Genomic DNA, 16,392 nt, shown 5'->3' with positions numbered 1-16,392 from the left:
GGAGCGCCGCCGCGCTTCCCAAGCGGCGCACTATCCAGTGCGCCACCGGGCCGGCCCTAAATTTTTTTTTATTAGATGACAATTTATGAGAATCATAAAACAACTTAATTTTATTCCTCCTACTGCACCAAGTCAAAAGCTCTTCAGCAAAAAGTTCAAGAAACATTACTGGGATTCCTCAAGAATCAGCAGCTTGTTCTATCCATTAAATGTGTGGTAACTTATGTCAGGCTCTGTTATGAAGCTCTCTCTGTGCCCGCACCTTACAGGAGAGGCTGTCGTAGAACAGGGCCTTCTGGTACCTGAGTAGCTAGGCCTCCTTAGAGAAGCCCCCAAGATTGACACCCACGTCAAGCCCATGCTCCCTGGCCTGACAATGTAAGGCCTGCATGATCTGGCCCCTTCCTATCTTTCCTACCTCCTCCCAGCCTCTTTGTTTCACTTTATTTTGATCTTGCTGCTTCAGGATGCCAGGGTTTTGTGCATGCTGTTCCCTGTGTCTACAAGTTCTTTTCCCATCTTTGCCCAACTTCTCCTGATGCTGTTATCTTCCTCTCCAGGAAGCCTCTCTTTGCCAGCAGATTCCCAGGTTAGCTTCTCCTCTGTGTTGTCAGAACATCCTGGGCACATCTCTTCTATAGAACTTACCACGTTATGTATAGTGTTTATTTACATGTTTTTCCCTCTTTTTCTGATCAATGGTCTCCAAAATTAAGTGATGCACCCAGGAAGGGGAGGGAGTAGCACAGGGAAATCCACAGGGCAGAAGCTTAAAATATACATGCATTTATTTTTTTATCTAATATTTTTTTATGTTTTGTAATAGCTGTAATATGTAAACATAGGAGTATCTGTTCATTTATTACAGTTACACGTATTGATACTTCAAGGGTGTCTGAGCAATATGTTTTTACTCTTAGCTTCCCTGAATTATGTGTTTCTCCAGAGCACAGACTGTCCTTTATTCATCTTTCAATGTTTAATATATGATTTAAAAATGACTGCTGAGCTAAAACCAAGATCTAAACCCTCCTCCCTTCCACAGAAGACTGGGAGAAGCCAGGGCACAATCACCAGAACCAACTGCTCCACCCTCGAGCTTCGAAAGGCCCAAAGACTCAAAGTTCATGAGTGAGCTCAGGAAAGCAGTTGGCAAGAACATATTGCTTGCTGCCAGCGATGATTTCCTTCCTTAATAGCAGGATTCCCTCCTACTGAAAGGAAAAGTCGCTGGCCAGTTTGCTCGCTTGGTTAGAGCATGGTGCTGATAACACCAAGGTCAAGGGCTCGGGTCCTCATACTGGCCAGACACCAGAAAACAAACAGAAAAACCTGCTTGAAAGGAAAAGTTGTCATGGTAGACAACAATGAAAGGAAGATTATTTAGGAGCATCTTATTTGAACAGCACATTGCAGCTATTTGGCAAAACTGACTCCATTTTTTTTTACCTTGTTGATGTAATAATGTCAAAATGTCTTTTTCAGTAACACCAGCTAATATACTTTTGAGTGACTGTGTTTTTTGATTATTCTTAAATTGACTTCTATCCTTTAGGAAATAATTTAACTGTAAAGCATAACCTAAGAATTAAATCTGTTACATAACAAAGAAAAAGTAATTTTTCTAATTTGGAGAAAAAAAAATTTATATACTAATCATTGAATGAGAATTAGCTTTAAGGAAAATAGTTCAGATTGCATTTTATGATACGTAAACAATTAAAAGATTTTATGAAACCTTATTTTTAGCAAGGAGATATGACAACTTACACTTTAACACTTCTAAATTGAAAATATAGATGTATTTTTTCCTTCTTAAATAAAAACCACTTTATTTTATAACATTATAGAGCCAGGAATTAGTGCCAACACATGATTGTATTTCTCACCCTGGCCCTAAATCACTGAGGTGAACTTTTTTTCTCTGTTGTATGACTTAATCTGATTCACTTAAATGGCTGAAATCTAACTTGCATTAAATATAGAGCTATAATTATAAATTAAATAACTTCTCCCAAAAGGCAGTTTCATCCCTCAGAATGCTTATTCCCCCAAACATATGTCATATTTTACTTAAGAAATCACAGTTTTGATTCATTCAGGGTTTAAATATATAACATAAAATTTATGTCCCTGTTTTTTGACAATTTTAGTTAAGAGCTGGTACCATTTAAAATGTCAAAAACCCCGGTCCTGCAGATGTTATACAGATGTCTATTTCAAGCAGTGTTGCTAACTCAAAATAAATAAAAGGCATTGTTAACCAATACAAAAATGCAAAAAGTTATAACTGTATAAATATATAGTAGTATGAACCATTGGGGCCAAGTTTCAGAAATCTATCAGGCCTCTTGCATGTGATTTTATGCCCACAAACTAATTGCACACATATATGAATCTTTGTGCATGCAACTGGCCACTTGGTTTTTTATTCCTAGCTACAAGTGGCTAAGAACGGCCTTAGTTTGTGCAAAATTAGCTTTGAGCAAGGTTCAGGGGTAGAGAGTGTCTGAGGTGGGGGTGGGATGCATGTGCTGTTAGATACACAGGGGCCTGATGAAAACTTGCCCCTTCAAGAGATTATTAGATATAACCTCATTAGGAGAAACACATTTATGTCCTGTTAGAAAGAAAATGGACCATTTTTTTGTTTGTTTAAACATAATCTCTGTCAACACATGAGCCCACTGAATAAATTCAGCTTTTTGAAATCAATATAAATTCAATATAGCAACCAGTGTGTGGCTTTTCCTATACATGCTACTAAAGAGACCTTTGGACCATATTTCATTTTCAACTGATAATTTTGTGTTGACCTCACCTAATATGATAAAAGGATTGGCAAACTAGAGACTCAGAGACCTCACTTCTGGTCCAGTCTTGTCATTAATGTCATAACCAAACTTTTGTTATTTCACTCTGGGACTCAGTTTACCTTGTCTGTAAAACAAGAGGGTGGACAGGACAAGCTCTAAGCTCCTTCCGACTCCATACAAGTGATTCTAAACACCACTGAGTATGAATCTCTGTGAAGAAGAGACTCTGCCTTTACTCTTAAGCAGGTTTTTCTGGAGGAATTCATCAGCAAAGGTTAAACTTTAGGCTTCTAAACTTCTAAACCAAATGGTATTAGAAGGAGACAAGCAAAGACGTGAAGGAGGTTGATTATTGATTACAAACCATGCATGCCAGGGCAAAGTTAGAATTAGAAAGCAAGATATATTCTGAATGAAAAAGACCAAGAAGTTATAAAAGAGATTTGGCTGGAGAAATGGGTACTTGAGGATAATCTTCATTTTGCCATTCAGAAACCAGCACCTCTCCTTTCTGTGTTGTGTCTTTTAGTAGTATTGCCATTTTGTCTGTCTGGAAACTTTGGCAACATCTTTCATCCAGCAGACCCTGTTGTTCTCTAATATGTGCAGCCTATTGTAGAGGCCAATCAGCTCTTCAGTCTCACTCCTGTCAGGCCTATTTCTTCACTGTCCCTAGAGTACACCCCTTCCACATCTCCAAATCTTACCTATCCATAAAGACCTGTTCACATTTTACCTGCTCCATGGGATCTTCCAGAAAACTCTGACCTCCATGACTCTCTCTTTATTCTGAACTATCATAGCTTCCTTGGGGTGGAAGTTGGGGTGAAGGAGTAAAATATATTCATCAACTACTAGGTATCAGGCACTATGGAAAATGCTATACATATTTTCCTTATAGAGAAGTAAATTTAATCATGAAAAGATTAAGTAATTTGTCCAATGTAAACAGTGGGTCTCAACCTTGACTACATATGAGAATCACCTGAAAAACATTAAAAAACATTAATACCTGAGTCCCATACCCAGTGATTCTGATTTAATCAGCCTGGGGTACAATCTGGGCATGGGGATTTTAAAAGCTTCCCAGGTGACTCTAAAACACAGTCAAGGTTGACGTACACAGGGCTCGTTGGAGGCAGAGTCCAGGTGTGCGTGTCTCCAAAGCCCAGGCTCTTTCACTACCACACATATTTTTACTCAATTATGCATTACCTGTTATTATGCTATAATTCTTTTACATCTACAAATTGCAGCCCTCTAACCTGATTATTAAAATTCTTGAGGTTTAGCATTATAGTTAAGAACATGGGCTCTGGAACAGACTGCCTAGCTCAAATCCTGCTTTTACCACCTACTAGCTTGAGGATCTTGGACAAGTTACTGAGTCTTGATTAGGGAGATGATAATAAGGTTGTTATGAGGTTTAAATGAGTTGATATATTAAAGCAGTTAGAATATCCCTGGCATCTGGGAGGTGCTGTGAAAATGTTTGCTATTTTTAAAAATTACCATATTTTGACATCAACAGCACCTAACACCTCAGCAGGTACCTAGTTAACATATTAAATTAAAATCCTCCTAGAGAGTGATATGTATGTGAAGAATTGCAGAATCATTCATCATTCCTGAAACTGTGTAGCGTGTACTTCGTGGGTAGACACTGATTGAACAAGGCAGTTTTCTGGAATTCTCATTACATTTAAAAATCAAAACAGAGAAAAAATTCTATGGTAAGAGGAGCAAATAAATGCACATTACTTTTGAGTTGTTCTGTATTTCTGCTTCAATTGGCATTATATCCTCCAAATTGATTCTGTTGTACATTTTCTTCACTTCGTTAGAATTCCCATGTCCTTTGCTTCCTATTTTCTTTTATTCTCCAAGTTTCTCTCTCTTAATATACCCACACTTTTTTTCCTTTCTGTGGTCAATCAGTGAGAGCCATAAACTATATCCCCTTTTATATTTGCATACTTATAATTATTTCCACTCACATAAACACTCACATATCAATTCTGACATCCCTGAGATCATGAATGTAAAATGCAATATATTCATCCCCTGAAAGTAGAAATTCTTCCCATTAAAATTTATATTACACCAGATACTTTTGTTGGCAGCATCACAAGTCACAACCAGAATGGATAGCGTTTTTAAATTTTTTCCTTTCTAACTCAAAAAGTTGCTGGGAATATTTAGCTTCTCAATATTTGAAGGGAAAACACAAGTAAGACCTGTAGGGTAGAGAAGGTGATTGTCAGAGACATCATTGTATTCTCCACCACGGAGAGAAATAACTAGTTCATATTTGTTTATGTAATATGCTATGTTCACACACCATTTCTGAAAAAATGAACAAGGAAAAAATGAAAATAAAATTATTTATTGACTTTTTAAAAATAAATTGTTAATGTATTAATTCACACTGAAAGGTGAAGTGTTTTGAATACATGTTATTTTATCAAAGAAATAGGAAAGATCTTCAATGTACAGAGAATATTCACTTATGTACAGAGAATATACACTTACTTTATAAGCCTTTACTAAAGTTTGTGACCTACTTTGCACCTGAACTCCGCTAGGAACCAAATGTAAATACGATATTGTGACTGTGCTAGGTCCTTTAAAGACATTATTCCATTACATTTTCACCAATCATGTCATGGGTACATGTCTCATCTAATAAATGAAGAAGCTAAGGTGACACAGCTAGAAAGAGGTGAAGAGATTCACACAAAAAGGCCATCAATCAAATGAAGGAATAATTAAGTCATCTTCAAAATAATACATTATCAGAATACTGAACTAGATTTCTTGTATCTTAAATCTCTTGAGAGCAGAGAATATACATCTATTATTGTGTTGGTAACCTAGACATGTAGGCTAATAAATATTTGAGGCCAACTGCCAATTTTGGAGGCTCCCAATCTACTTTGGTCCTACTGAAGTGCTTGACTGAAGTAAGTAATGATTGGGCAGTACCTGATCACTTAGATTTTTTAATATGTATACAGTTTCATGGAACAGAGCTCGTATTTTATTCAGCATTAAGTGTGTTATTTCAGAACATTCCTACCTGTTACTATTCTATTTGGCTGGCAGGAGTCCATGCATTGCTCCACTGGATTTATATGATAAGAATGGTCCTCCCATTGTAATCTCTATAATGGTGTGCCATAGCTGAATTCTAAAGTGCCTTTCAAACTACAATTTCACCAGTAGAAACTGAACAAAAAGAAGTTTTGCCATCTATTCCAGGCCAGTGGATTGTGCCGTGCCTAAGTTGTTCAGACAACAGGACCTGTGACTGGAGAGAAATAACGTGGCAGCCCCACAACTGCCAATATGGTGTCCTAACTAAGCCCCAACTCCAGCAGTGCCTGAGAGGAAGGAAGGTAGGTTCTGGATCTAGTGGGGGAAGCCTTTAGTTTTTGCTACTTGCAGCACCGAAGGTCATACAGTTGTAACTTACAGACCAATTCCCGCTCTCTCACTCTGTAGAGGATAACTAGCTGAATGCAATTTGGCTTTTTAAATCATGCATAGATGTTATCATGGAAAAGCCTTAACATTTTTTGCTCAAAATATTCATTTTTTTTCCAAATAAATCTATTTGACAGATGGAGAATATTAAAGTCATGTCTTGTGCTGACCCAATTCCATGCAATTTTCTCAGCATAAATTGGTAGGATCTTGCCACGTCAACTGACAGTTGGCAGTTCTGAGCAGCTGGCCTTGTCAACTACAGCTGTAGCAGGCGCTGCTCTTAAAACAGACCTCTGTAGCTCAACATAAGAAAACCAATGTTTCTGCATGCAAGACTCACTTCTTCTAGAATTTACCAAGTGCATGACATTGTTTTGACACACTAACCTTGCTGATCTTCTTTCACATTCCTGGGCAGGTCTCACATGGACCTCACTAGGCTGGTCTTTCCTTTAGTGAGGCTTCTAAGCTGAGTTCTGGGACATGCAGTGTCTTCTTGCTAGGCATGCTCTGACTAGGTAGAGTCTGGCAGAACTCTCGGACATGTGAAATGGGCACATAGACTGAGATGCTTGGTTAACATCAAGTAAGTAATCCTTAACCAGATTTTCAAAGTACTTTTTATTAGATGGACATTTCCTTATACATTGTAAGCTCTCGCACATGCGCAAGGCATTTCAAAAAATGGATTTTTACAAAGCTCTGTTAATGTGTAAAGAATAGAGCACCGGGCAGAATGTATACCAAATTTTCTACTAGCAACTAGTTTCTAGTATTTACAGACAGTAAGTGGCAGGGCAGGAAGATGGATGTCTTCTTCATGGTGATTTCAATTAAAAATGTCCCAATTTTTTATGATTGAGAATATCTCTAAAGATGAAGCAGCAGTATTAGTTACTTTGAAAAAGGGTAGGGAAGAAAACAATCATTTAGAAACTTAGGTTGCTAACAGTATTAACTGCACATTGATTCTGTGTAAGAACTATGCTCCTAACTTTCCTATACCTTAAATCCCACCAGCCTGTAAGCTTCCTGAGGGCAGGGGATGTGTTTCATTCACTGCTGTATCTCACTGCTGAGCACAATTTTTGAAATATAGTAGTCACTTAATAAATATCTATGGAGTCAATGAATAAATTAAAATCTTGTTTTCCCTAATCACAACTCTGTGAGGTAGATATTATTATGTCTGTCTTCTACTTAAGAAAAATAAGCTCAGAGAGATTGAGTAATTCACCCGTGATCATGCACGCATATGAGTGGCTACTACTTGGGCATTTTTAACCATCAGCTTGGACAGTCTTAGACATGCCGCACTGGAAACAAGGACAATAGCTGTTGCCACGATAGCCAGGCTTCTCTAAACTTAGAATACCATTCTGACCTCAGAATTTAGAGTGTTCAGGACAATTCCAAGAAGATGTCACAGTCTATTAACCTGAAAAGCAGTAGACATTAATTTAAGCTCATCACTAAATTCCATGGCTTTGGACATAACACATACTGTTTCTCAGGATCATGTTCATCTGTAAAGTAATAAGAAGCATATGATCTAACCCTCTGATGTAGATTAATCAACTTTGTAGAAAGCTAAAGACTTTTTTCCCTGTCTGTCTTAGCTCAGGCTGCTATAATAAAAAGTCATATCCTGGGTGTGTTAACAACCCACAACCTCACAGTTCTGGAGGCCAGGGAGTCCAAGATTAGGGTGCCAGCATGGTCAGGTTCTGGTGAAGACCCTCTTCTAGTCTTCTGTTGGCTGCCTTCTTGCTGTGTCCTCACATGACAAAGAGAAAGATATCTAGTCTCTTCCTCTTCCTATAAGAGCAATAATCCCATCATGGGAGCTGCACCCACATGACCTCCTCTAAACATAATTATCTCCACAATCCACCACCTGCTAGTAAGATCACATGGGAGATTAGGGTTCCAACATTTAAATTTGGAGAGGACATAAACATTCAGTCTTTACTAATTGTCCTTACTAACTGTCTTTACTAATTTCAAGACAGATTATTAACAACTCTACAAAGTAATGATTTAAAAAAAAGGCGAGGGGGGGAGATCACTTTTTCCTACCTATTATCAAGAGCGAAATCTGCAAAGAAAGGTCTATGTTCAGATTAAGAGACCTCACTGCATAGCAGAAAGGGCTTATCTTAGTGACTCTTCTGGCCCAGAGGCAACCTTCAGACCTGTGTGCTCAGAACTCAAATTTACCAGTACACTGGCAATGGTCCTGCAGAGTCTAATTTGTCTAGCAGGATGCTAATTTATTCTGTATGCAGCAGGGAAGCACTGTCCATTTTTAGCAGAGAAGTGGTACAACCAGAATCAGAAAGACCATCATCCAACTGCAGTATTTCTCCTACCTAAGGGAAGGAGAAAATGGTTGCTAGGGAGTCAGAGTCTGCTTAACGGAAAAATTTCAACATGCAACACTGAGGAGGCAAAGCAAGTATAGACTGTGAACAGAAAAATCCCATGGATGTAAAAACTAATGCATACATACAAACATGCTTACACACAGAAAATTTCTGGAAATAATAGCATTAAGAGTAATCACATACATGGAGGGGAATGGAAGAAGGATAGGGTGCAAAATAAAAATGCAAAACCTTGTGTTCAAAAATTATTAAGAATTTCAAGACAGCAGCAGAACAATAAACTAGCAATACACCAGCACAAGACCCTTTAGATCGCGGGGACTTATGAGACTGCCCAGGTCCTATGCCCACGAAGCCAGCTCAAGGAGAAAGCATGCCTGGTGAAGCATGAAGAGATCTTTTAAAATATTTCTGTATCATTTTCATTTTTATAATATGTGAGCCATTATTTTCTTAATGTAAAAATCTATATTTTAAAAGACAGTATAAATCAAAACTAGGGCAGAGGCAGTGGAAATGCAAAAAAGGGGAAACCCAAGGAAGGTAGTAGTTGCATTCAGAATTATAGGACTTGGTAATACACGGTCAGGTGCGCACACTCATGTGCCACACACCACAGAGATAATTGTGTAAATGTTCACAGTGACAACCATGACATAGTGCTTATTTTGAGAAAGCTCCATTTATAAATAGGAGTAGGCAAGCAAGTGGTTTCTATTTCTCACTTTCCATGAGAATAATAAAAATATACAAAGTGATCCTGTAACTCTTATCTTTCATTCCTAAAACAAGTAAGTTCTCATCCTACCTAGAATTTCCTATAGTCAGCATTCCATTCCAAAAACATAAATGTTAAAGCATTAACAATCACAAAAGTAGAACAACAAGTAATATAACTATTCTGTTTTTAAACACATTATATCTGACTTTTTTTTTTCATCTCTTCCTACCATGTCAAATATTCAAGGAAAGAAACTTATTATTTGAACATTATACAGAAATTCACTTTACATATGCCCAAGGACAGCAAGGTAGTACTGAAGTAGTAATGGCCTAAGACTAACAATTAAGAAGCCTGAGCTATAGTTCTGATCCCACCAGACAAAGTGATTTTTATATTCATTAAATCCATCAGATTAATTCTGCTGCCTCATGTCAGAAATCCAGCAATATCAGTTGTCTCTAACATGTTATCACAGAGCAGAATCCAGCTGATCACTTATCTAAGTCAAGTTCTGAATACATTTTATAACTTTGTGATATCACGTTGCTTATTCATTCATTCAATATTGAACTAAGAATCTCTTCCAGGAGCATACAACGTGATCCTTCAAGGTGCTAAATTTGTAGTGGAAGAAGACAAATGAAAGAAGTGATCATTGCAAGGTAGCGTGATCACCGCAACAGTAGACAGAAACACAGAGGCGGGCACCAGATCCAGACAGGAAAAATTGCCAGAAAAAAAAGGTGTGTAGGCAGAGTGGTGTTTGTGATTAGAGGCAATCTACGAATCACATTATTTTGAGATAGTTTAATTGAACTATAAAAATAGAGACCGGTTCCCGCTCACTGGCTGAGCGTGGTGCGGGTGCAACACCGAGGGTTGCGATCCCGTTACCGGTCAGTAAAAAAGACAAAAAAAAAAATGCCCAAAAGCCTCACTGTGGGAATCATCACTCGAGTGAGTTGCTCTCTCTGCTATGCCTCTTACCGAGGGAACAGACAATGCAATGCTGACAAAAGGGCAGGAACCAAGCAGGTGAGGAAGGCACAGGACATGATTTCAAGGTTCTCATTTTTCAGTGTGCTCCAGTTTACACCCCTGGGATATATAAAAGTGGAGACGTGCTTAAACACAAAATTTCTAATCGTAGAGTCACCTAACTAGCTGACTTCCAATTAATATGGGAAACTCAGATTTTTAACAGTTGGAACTCAGAGGGTTCACTGTTGGGCATCAATGAGTAGTTCAAACATACTGTGCGACCAAAAAACAAAACTTTATTTTCAAAAAGTAAAGATTTTTACAAAAAACTTGGCAAGCTTTAAGCTTTTGAAAACATGTTACACTGAATTATCTTTCTCCAAAGAATCAAATTAAAAGGCAACAGAATTTGATCAGGCCACTGAGAATTATTGGTAAGTGAGGCCTTCAAAGAGTGCACTTTTTTCTTTAGAGTTTCCAAGTAATCATTTTCTCAGTTGAATTTCCTTATGTTATTATAACCTTTGACATCTTTTGCCTACTGTCTTACACGAATGAATGCCAAGACATACTTGGAAAAACAAGCCCACCTATAGGATAGAAGCAAGACACAAAGTAGTTGAGATTTGAAAAGAAGTTGAAGCTTCCAGTAACTCTGCCCAAAAAACTCACCACACTTAATGGTGCACGAGCAGGACTGTACTTTCTATACCTGTCATTTTCCTTCATTTCAGCAACGTGACCAGCAAGCTAATTTTGGGTGGAAACATGGAACAAATTTTCTCCTTGGAGCATTTGTATAGTCCTTTTCTAGGACAAACTTGTTTGTGTATAAAGGGCAAGTAAATGTGGGACCACTTTTAAACTCTAAATATATTTAAATATGATTATTTCATTTATAAGTTTTTGTATACATCTATAGGTTTGGTGATGCATAATTGTGTTGAATCTAAGCAAAATCAATTGAAAATGCTGTGTTTTTAATTATATTTTTACAAATTTCCCTAGATACCCACCTCTTATTTAAAAAACTCTGAATGGAACTGTTATAAAAGGGTATCAGAACATAACTTTGTAATCACAGTGTGAAATATATAGGAAATAGTGTAGAAATATAATAATCAAATTTACAACCAAAAAAACTTAGAAACCTGACTCAACTGAATTAAACAAACCCTTATTTTGTTTGTCAGTTGAAAACAGTTCATAATTTAAACCTGTAATAAAATATCTGAGAGAAGATTGCAGTTAAGAAAGGGAAATATAAAAAGGTGATATTTTCAAAAAGTTCGTAAACTCAGCTGTTAAAACAGGAAATGTAACTTAAATTTGTAAGTAATGTTTGCAAGTTAAGTAGTGTCTTGGACTTAAAGGTGTTTAAATGTTTGAAGTGTGGTTATTCTGTGATAATATGTTCTGGCTAATATGTGCGTTCCATTATGGTTACATAATTCATTGTTTCCTGTCAGTTTCAATAAACCGGAGCAGATAAAAGGGAAGAGTGCAGCTCACTCTCTCCAGAAAAGGATGACTTATACATGATGCGCTCCCTCAGTGCTCAGTGAATACTTGTACACCCACAATGCAGATGAAATGGCAATAGAGACAAATAATTTTGTTTCAAGCAGCTAGAAGATCTATGTCTAGGTGATGTTATATAGTTACTTGCTTGCTTTTTATTTTATTTTTTATATTTTGAGAGTGTCTTGCTAAAATATCAATCTTACATTTGTTTTTGACCACGAACAGCAATTTGGCCATTCACCTATAGCCAATTTAATTAAAATGCATGCTAGGAAAACATTCATTGTAACATATCACATTTCACAGAGAGATGCTTTGTGCTCTAGATTTTCATCATAACCTAAATATTTTTAGAGAACTGATAAATCTCAACTTCATTTTAAAGCTGAACTATCCCTTGCCTTATCTAGAAATGGGTCTCTATCTTATGAGAGCTCTGGTTCTCAACCTTGGGTCTCGTCAGAACCACTGTGGATCTCCTATGTTTTCTTTAAGAAGTTTTATTGTTTCGGGGTGTATATTTAATTCTTTAATCCATTTTGAGTTGATTTTAGTATATGGTGAGAGGTATGGGTCTAGTTTCATTCTCCTGCATATTGATATCCAGTTATTCCAGCACCATTTGCCAAAGAGGCAGTCTCTTCCCCAGTGTATAGGCTTGGCACCTTTGTCAAAGATCAGATGGCTGTAGGTGTGTGGGTAGATTTCTGGATTCTCTATTCTAGTCCATTGATCAGTGTGTCTGTTTTTATGCCAGTACCATACTGTTTTGGTTATTATAACTTTGTACTATAGTTTAAAGTCAGGTAGTGTTATGCCTCCAGCTTTATTTTATTTATTTATTTATTTTTGTTCAGCATTGCTTTGGCTATGCATGGTCCTTTGTTATTCCATATAAATATCTGGATAGTTTTTTCCATTTCCGAGAAAAATGTCATTGGAATTTTGATAGGGATTGCATTGAATTTATATATCACCTTGACTAGTATGGACATTTTCACAATGTTGATTCTTCCAATCCAAGAGCATGGGATATCTTTCCATCTTCTTGTATTCTCTCTAATTTCTCTCAACAGTGGTTTGTAGTTCTCATTATAGAGATTTTTCACAACCTTGGTTAATTCAATTCCTAAGTATTTTATATTTTTGGTGGCTATCGTGAATGGGCAAGCTTTCTTGATTTCTCTTTCTGCATGTTCACTATTGGAGAATAGAAATGCTACTGATTTTTGTGTGTTGATTTTGTATCCTGCTACTTTGCTGAAATCATTTATCAACTCCAAGAGTTTTTTTTGTAGAGGCTTTAGGCTGTTTGATATATAGGATCATGTCATCTGCAAGAAAACATAGGAGAAACACTTCAGGAAGTAGGACTGGACACAGACTTCATGAATACGATGCCAAAAGCATGGGCAACCAAAGGAAAAATAAAGAAATGGGATTATATCAAACTAAAAAGCTTCTGCACAGCAAAAGAAACAATTAGCAGAGTTAAAAGACAACCAACAGAGTGGGAGAAAATATTTGCAAAATATACATCTGACAAAGGATTAATACACAGAATATACAAAGAACTGAAAGAACTTTACAAGAAAAAAATAAGCAACCCAATTAAAAAATGGGCAGAAGAGCTAAATAGGCATTTTTCAAAGGAAGATATATGAATGGCCAACAGACATATGAAAAAATGCTCAACATCACTCAGCATCTGGGAAATGCAAATCAAAACCAAACTGAGATACCATCTCACTCCAGTTAGGATGGCTAATATCCAAAAGATTGTGAACGATAAATGCTGGTGAGGTTGCAGAGAAAAAGGAACTCTCATACATTGTTGGTGGGACTGCAAAATGGTGCAGCCTCTATGGAAAATGGTATGGAGATTCCTCAAACAATTGCAGATAGATCTACCATATGACCCAGCTATCCCACTGCTGGGAATATACCCAGAGGAATAGAAATCATCAAGTCAAAGGTATACCTGTTCCCCAATGTCCATTGCAGCAGTCTTTACAATAGCCAAGAGTTGGAACCAGCTCAAATGTCCATCATCGGATGAGTGGATATGGAAATTGTGGTATATCTACACAATGGAATACTACTCAACTATAAAAAAGAATGAAATACTGCCATGTGCAACGACATGGATGGACCTAGAGAGAATTATATCAAGTGAAACAAGTCAGGCACAGAAAGAGAAATATCACATGTTCTCACTTATTTGTGGGAGCTAAAAATAAATAAATAAATACACAAAAAAACAGGGGCGGGGAGGGAAGAAGACACAACAATCACAATTTCTTGAAGTTGATAGGACAAGTGAAGGTTGTTGGGAGGGAGGGGGCAGTGGGAGGAAGGAGGGAGTTTTCGGTAATTGGCTACAATAATCAACCACATTGTATATTGACAAAATAAAAAAAATAAAAATAAAAGAACCACTGTGGAGCTTCCTAAACATATGAGCTATGCTTGGCCCTGGGCTAGAACTAATGAATGAGACTCCTCCTGACCTCACTTTCATTTCCCTTTTTTATACCAATGTGAGAGGTCTCCAGTAAGCAGGCATTACCTAGATTACTGCTCAATTAGTTCCTACTGCACTTCTATATAAATTTCCTTCTTGGAAGGTTCCAGTGAGTTCCTATTAGCTGGGCTGAGTCCTGTGTTGGCATCTACATGCACTTTACTGGACCCAAAGACATGCTCCTTCTTCTATAAATATTGAAGATAGAACCTATGCAGAAGGAAAGAGAAGAAAGAGGGAAAGAAAAATTTTTTTTTTCCTTTTTTTTTTTTTCGTGTCCGGCAACGGACCGCAACCCTCAGTGTCGCGCCCGTACCGGACCGGGACCGGGACCAGCAATGGGATCGCAACCCTCGGTGCTGCCCCCGCCCCTGGATCGCAACCCTCAGTGTCGCGCCCGTACCGGACCGGGACCGGCAACGGGATTGCAACCCTCGGTGTTGCTCCCGCCCCTCGCTCAGCCAGTGAGCAGGAACCGGTCTGTATGTGGGATCCGAACCCTCAGCCAGAGCGCCGCTGCGCTCCCAAGCGGTGCACTGTAGCAGTGTGCCACTGGGCCGGCCCAGGGAAAAAAATTTTTTAAGGATTTCTTGTCTTGTCTATTGATAATACACATACCGAGTTCTTTCCCTGCCTCAACAGATCAGAAGAATCTAAGAAGCAAACAAGCCCCAGTCAGCTTACTATCCTAGTATTGACTTCAACCCAGATAACCCTAAGCCTTCTCTTTTCATTTCTTTATAACTTCATTTGCTAACTATATCTTTATTACTTTTGGTGACTCTGGAGAAAGGTGGTTACTGATTAAAATATTTACATGTCTAAGTGGCATCATTGTTAGTTTCCTTCATTCATGATGAAATAAAATGGAATGGAAACCATTCCATTGTACATTTAATACAAAAGTTCCCAAAGTCTTGGTTTTGTTTTCACCAAAAGATGATATTTCTTACTATTATTTGTCTCAGGGAACCAGCATCTCTAAGGATAGAAATCCCTTTATGCATTATGCAGATTATAAACTTAGCTTTTCATGTAATTCCCACTTATATTAATTCACAGATGGAAAAATCTGAATTTAGCCTTTAGTTTTTCCCCAGGAAGACTTAGCATGTAGGAGGATGTGGCAGAGACTAGCTAAGTGTTCATCAAATTCAGTTTCTCTCCTTCCTGGCACACAGGTTGACTATATTTCTCAGTCCCCCCTTGAAATTAGAGTGTGTGCCATGTGACTGAATTCTAACCAATGGAATGAGATCAACCGTAATGTGACCAGCTTCCAGGGCTGGCTCATGGACAACCTGGTGGCCCCCTCCTCCTTCCTTCAGCTTCATAGCAACATCCAGAAAGTTCTTGAAAGCCGTAAATGAAGAAGGCACAGTCCAATTATCCTGGCTCCTGGATGACCGCCCTGCCTCCACCCCTGCATATACACCTGCCTGGAACTACCTGTACTATTTTCCTGAGATAGAAATAAACTTTAATTGTGTTTGAGCCATCATACATTTGGGGCTCTATTTGTTATAGCACTATCCCCCTTAATACAGGATCTATGATGTTAAGAAGTTGGAAATGAAAATATAGGTAATTAAACCATTTTATTAGTTTTAATAAGCTTATTTTAATAAGCTTGAAGCTTTAGTAGAGCCTAGAAACATTATGTGTTTTTCAGTCCTATGGTGAATGCTACAGTGAAAAAGAATGGGAAAAATACCAAACCCTATACACTTTGCAGTGGCTCACACTGTGCGTAGAGCCTTGGGTAGAGAACAGATGCAAAACTCTTCTAAACATTTATCTGCCTCCAGCTGATGAGTTGAGATCCAGCCTCTCCTTACACATCCAGAGCATAGATGTTTCTGGTCCTCTCCAGAGAGTACTTTGATGGGTGCAGGCTTACCTCGCTGCATCACAGGACCAGAAAGGAGATACTGCCTAGAGAAATGA

The 16,392-nt window shown here is 37.9% G+C and overlaps 1 protein-coding gene across 1 annotated transcript in view; it reads left to right on the top strand.

Annotated features, from left to right (window-relative positions):
* The window catches only part of LOC103607901 (cadherin-like and PC-esterase domain-containing protein 1), a gene marked incomplete at its 3' end in the record, with an annotated part of 28,544 nt that overhangs the window by 2,294 nt on the left and 9,858 nt on the right, over positions 1-16,392 (top strand). The window contains exon 2 of the mRNA XM_008592362.1: positions 6,078-6,214. The remainder of the gene's footprint in view (positions 1-6,077; positions 6,215-16,392) is intronic.

Source organism: Galeopterus variegatus, unplaced genomic scaffold, assembly GCF_000696425.1.
Source record: "Galeopterus variegatus unplaced genomic scaffold, G_variegatus-3.0.2 Scaffold7814, whole genome shotgun sequence".
Classification (NCBI taxonomy): domain Eukaryota; kingdom Metazoa; phylum Chordata; class Mammalia; order Dermoptera; family Cynocephalidae; genus Galeopterus; species Galeopterus variegatus.
This window is presented reverse-complemented; position numbering and strand designations above follow the sequence as displayed.